The sequence below is a fragment of the Camellia sinensis genome, chromosome 2 (assembly GCF_055761805.1).
Source record: "Camellia sinensis isolate YWXY chromosome 2, ASM5576180v1, whole genome shotgun sequence".
In the NCBI taxonomy this organism is placed as follows: domain Eukaryota; kingdom Viridiplantae; phylum Streptophyta; class Magnoliopsida; order Ericales; family Theaceae; genus Camellia; species Camellia sinensis.
In genome coordinates this window covers 103,931,901-103,937,900 of record NC_138962.1, presented here as the reverse complement: position 1 = coordinate 103,937,900, position 6,000 = coordinate 103,931,901, and positions in this window count along the sequence as shown.

Below are 6,000 nucleotides of genomic sequence, written 5' to 3'. Positions count from 1 at the left end.
GTTGGAAGAGCCACTGCCAATATCAATTGAAGCGAAAGTATGGCAATAATACGTTAAACAAGGAACACTGGAATAATGATGACCACGTTGAACTCCACAAAAAATGTTAATATTTTTGGTTTCAAATTTTTTGCTAAATGTTATGAGTGTGGACATATGCCTTGTTTTAGTAAGTACGAATGATTCCATTCTTAAAGAGTTGGGGTTATTGTTTGCACCATAAATCTAGTCTCATTAATTGTGGCCTATCGATTATGGCCAAAGTAATCTATGAATTTTAGAAATTATGGATTGTTCCAGATTTTGTCTTTTATATCATTTAAGGCGAAATTCACTTTTACCTTAAATTTGGGGCCGAGGAGGGGGGGGGGGGGCGGCGGCATTGTTGGCCCCAAAACTTGGAATTCTCTGTCGACAGAGGTATGAGCACGTGCAAAGAAGGCCCAAGAATGGAAGAAGTGAAGTTAGTAGTCTAACAAAGAGGAATGAGGCTGTGACGCGTAGCAGTTGCAAAAGAAAAGAAAGTACAAAGACAGTTGCAGTAGTTGCAATTCATGGACAGTTATAGAAGCATAGCAAATGGACACGTGGCAGCACAACATAGCCATTGGAGGCCATATAAAAGCTGGGAATTCAAAGGATGAAAGACCTTCAACCACATTCACAATCCATGTGTAATCTAGGAGTAGTGTAACTTATTTAGGATTAGTTCTTGTACTTAGGAGTAATCTATATGTAATTCTGTTCCTGTAACGAAGTTTGGCCCTATCGATTCTGATACCTTTTGAACTTGTAATTTAATTCTTGTAACTAAGTGACAAATTTACTTGTCAATCAATTGAATTTCAGTTTATTTGTATTTGTTTCTTCACATAACGACTTCCAAAGAAGTCCTTGAAACTGTCAAGGCATAGGATACCAACCACATTGCCTGATTGAGTTTTTGTTTGTGAAAACTAGTTTCTCTATCGATTTTCTTCTGTCGATTTGACCCAAACTAGATTTTTGCTAACAACAGTTCACAAGATCACATTTTGAGATTTATTGGTGCTTCACCCATTTTGAAAACACATTTTTTCAATTTTAAAATTGATTATAATAGTATTAAAAATATGTCATAAAAAGAGTGTTTTCAAAACATATTTTTTATTAAGACTTTGTTTGTTTTGATGTAAAATGCTTTTGTCAATTTTTTTTTATTCATTTTCCGTAATTTGGTTGCACAAAAACGAGTAAAACATTTTTTAAGAAAAATATTTTTGTATTATTTTCTCAAAAATGACTTACCATTAAATATTTCGTAAACTAATTTTTACAAAGTTGACTCTCACTCACTGCGTTTACAACACACATAGCCTTTTTAAATAAATATCTTTGCTCACTAAAAAGTCATAAATGATATTTTATTGAATCAAAATTTATCTTTTCAACAATAAAGTATTTTTGTTTCAAGTGTCAACCAAATGCCGAAAAACAAAAACAAAAGCATTTTTTCTGTGTAAAATAAATTTACAAGAAAAATATTTTTTCATGTAAAATACTTTAAATTGAAACGGAGCCTAAGTTATGTTAAAAATTTTAATTAATCAAAAGAAAATTTTGTAAACACGATTTTATGAAAATTATAAATAACACTAAAAATATTTTTTATTTTGTATGTGTACCGCGGGTTTTGTAAACATATTTTTTCATTAGTCATTTTCTAATATTTCAAAGGAAGTGTATGGATTTATAAAAAATAATAAAATAATAAAAAAAGACTGACGTGCACTATATTAGCCATTATTGTCATCAATTTAATTTCTACCACACAAAGTCATTCTCGATAAATTATGGTTTCTAAGTCTGGTTCCTAGCATTTTTGTAATCACAATTGTTGCTACCATCCCCTTCATGTTTTCTTTACATAAAAATCTCATTAGAAGTTGTGTGTGTGTTTTTTTTTTTTGGTTAAAACCCAAGCCTTAGAACTTGTAGATGTGTTGTTCAAGCATCTAAACCCGAAATTTAGGCAATATAAATTATCTTAAAAAAATAAATAAAAACGCTTTATAGTTGTAGTAGATAGTAAATTATATATATATATATATATATATAAAATTGGTACAAAAAATAAAGTGGGTTTCCCCCACTAAAAAAGAAAAAAGAAACAAGAAAAAAGAAAAAGAGAAGGAAATAAGTGGTAATTGTTAAGAATGCTTTCAATAGTGAGTTTCAATCCCACTAAACAATTATGTGTTTTAGTAACTAAGTTTTATTTGTGGTAGGATTTTTAAAGTATTGGTGGTAATATGCTTTTGATTTAATTTTGTTTGACAAAAAAATGTTTTTATTTTTAATTTTGGTTAGGTTAATCATGTCATACGATTGCAATGAATATTATACATTTTGCTGTCGCATTGTGTTGTCATGGATAATTCTTTTGCCACATCATTTGCTCTCAGTTCATATCATTTATTTATTTTTGTTTTACTCATTCCACATGCCAAAGGAGGAATGATTGATCAAATGAGATTGATCATCAATAGGCATTCACGCAAGGAAGAGGCAAAGAATGAATCCAAATGAATGGATCGAATCTTGCAAATGCTATTAAGGCTCAGGGTCAGCTCTGACTTTTTAGAGGGGCTAAGACGAACTTAGAAGATGGGGTCTCGATTTTCATACAATCGTTAAAATATATAAACATTAGTAAAATAGTAACAATCTTAAATTTATTTTTATTTTTTGCTTGTGCCTTCCATAAATTTGTTGTATATGGTACACATAATTATTGACGTAAATCATAATTATTGAGATAAATTTTAAATATTTTCGATTATTAACACTATTAATTTATTCACACTTTTTCCAAACATAGTAAATTAAATTGTAAAATTTGATTAATTTCAACTTAAAAAAAATTATTTCTCCAGAAACAATTATAATTTGTATAGTCAAACAATATAGGGTAAATTATACAAATAGTTCCTGTAGTTTACACGATGTATCAATTTGGTCCCTATTGTTTCAATTTACTCGATTTTGCCCCTTAATTTAACGGATTGTGTCATTTTAGTCCAATAAATAATTGTTGTTAAGTTTGGTGGACGGAAAGTCAAACTATGTGTCAATTTGATTCCTGTAATTTACACAATGTGTCAATTTGGTCCCTGTCAAAATCGAGCAAATTAAAATAATAGGGACCAAATTGACACATTGTGTAGACTTTCCGTCCACCAAACTTAACAACCGTTATTTATTGGAATAAAATGACACAATTTGTTAAATTAAGGAACAAAATCGAGCAAATTGAAACAACAGGGACCAAATTGACACATCGTGTAAACTACAGGGGTTCTTTGCATAATTTACCCAACAATATTCTATAAATAATTCATACATTTGGCTAATAACCATCCATTATTTTTAAATAATTCACCAATTCAATTGTTTGTTTAAAATTTCATTTTTAAACTATAGCAAATTGTGACAATAGTCCCTGTATTTTGGTCCTTGTAATTTCAATTGACTCAATTTCAACCTTGAGTTTATGATTTTGCTCTTAGCATTTTTTTTTATAAAAAATATGCATATAAATGACATGTGCCATATTTTTTAGAGTAAAATTATAAATTTACTAACCTCAGTGATTTAACCTTAACTAATTTAGTAATTATTTTCAGTCAAAAACACTAACAATATTATCAATTGGACCAAATTGACACAAAATTTAAAATTAAGGGTCAAAATTATGCCAATTGAAAGTGTAGGGACCAAAACAACACAAATGGTAAAATATAGGTTCAATTTGCCCTTTAAACTACTAATACTATAATGCAGTGTTTGATTCACTGAAATGAAATTGAATTGAATATATTGGTCATTCCTTAATCATAAAATTACTTTTTCCTCAAAAGAGTGAATGGTGATTTCATTTGTAATCTTTTTTAGTAAATCAAGCGTGAAAATGGACATTATGATGAAATGATTGCTCTATTCAACTTTATTTTAATAAACTAAACATAACTTAAGACCGAAATAATTAACCAAACATAACTTAAGATCGAAATTATTTTAGAGCCCTATTTTTAGATAGAATTTGGGGGCTTGAGGTGGCGGCTTTACCTGCCTTACCTCAGGGTTGGCCCTGTGAAAGCTATCATAGAGGATCTTACACTTGTCTCTGACACCTTGAGCTTTTGAATTATTTGGACTCTGAGATTCCCAATTTGAGCGAGGATTAGAACTTCACGTGTGTACTAAATTATATCAGTTTTTCCATAATTTAGTATTGTGTGTGAAGTTGAGTGTTTCACAGTGAGATCGTGGGAGGTTGTGTTTCAATTATCTTTATAATTGTTAAACTTTATACTTGCAATTTTAGTTATGTTGACTATTAGCCCATATAACTAATTATTAGTTTATTTAGTTTGTATATGAGAATCAAGTTTAAAAGGCCAAATATTAAGTTTCAGGGACGAAACAATAAAATTGTTCTACTTTTACAATTGGTAAAATTTTTTTTTACCGATTTTCTAAAAAAATTAAAAATAAATACTAAACAGGATCAATAATGACATTTCAATTCGTTGACAATTGTGGGAATATATTTTCTGAGTATCAACAGGTGGCAAGGTGATGCCGACGTGTCAGCCGAGGTGCCATGTGGCCAAATCATGACGCCGAGGTTATCTCGGCTAGGCCGAGGTTGTCTCCGAAGATATCAGAATCCGAGATAAGCGGATAAGGGACAAGAGTCCTAGAATGAAGAAAGACTTCAAGATGGATAAGGATAGTATTCTTAGGGAATCTATCCTTATCTCTTGAGGAGTCCAAAGTAAATACTGAACAGGAGTCCATAGAGGTCAGGCTTCTACTGGGATTAGGATTGAGTTAACTATAAAAGAGAGGCACCCCCATGGGTCTAAAGTACGCAATTTACATTCTGAATAGTGAGTTTTGCACTATTATCTTTGAGAGATATACTGATTTGATCGTCGGAGTGCCCCCAGGTGGACGAACCACCGCCGGAGACTTCTCTTTCTGTTACAGGTTAGCTATAAAAGCCATCTATTCTGCCGGTGCTCTCCAACTGAATACTAAGTTGGCAGTGTGGTCAGATTTTCACCCACACAATTTGGCGTCGTCTATGGGACAGAAAGTAGAATAGATGGCCAGTAACGGACATAAGGAAAAGATTGGGGATAACACTCCTGCTGGGAGTGGAAGACCTATTGACCTTGATGTCGAAGGAGACAGGTCCAACGCAGAAACTCATGAGCAAGCTCACGGAGTAAAAGACGTCGGCCAGACTGGTGACATACCAAAGAAACCTGATTGAAGCGGGTACTACAACGAAGGCGACCTCCAGGTATGGAAGGACAGGTGCCTACGAAGGGACGGAGAGGTGAAAGAGATGGCAAACAAATTGGCAGACCTACAATCGGTCGTCAATTTTATGATGCAAAATAACGTCATGCAGCCACCATACCCGCTGTAGGACACGCCGATTTCAGCGGCCAATGCCCAGAAGGGAGGGCAGAAAGCAATCCCAGATGCCCCCCAGCACACCAGGAGCGAAAGACACTCTCACCGACCTTCAAGGAAGGTCGGAAGAGGGGAGTCAATGAAGGAAGAGTCACAAAGGACACAATGCACCAAGGAGGCCGACCCCAAAGAATATTGGCATGTTCAAGGGCGGGCACTATGCTTCGACACAACTCATAGAGAAAGATCGAAAAGGGTTCACCACGAGGTCGCGAGTAGTATACCGAAAAGACTGAAGTCGAAAGATAGCCGAGCTCCTGGGCGGAGCAAAGAAGACTTGAGAGATTACCTCAAGAGGAAGCAACAAAATGCCGATGCCGAAGTAACTTCACCTGTTAAGCCGAGAACACCATTCTCGGTGAAATTAGACAAATTCGAGGCACCAAAGAGATTCAGTATGTCGAGGTTCCAAATATACGATGGTAAGTCAGACCCCAACTTCCACGTTGAATTATACTTGAACTCAATGGC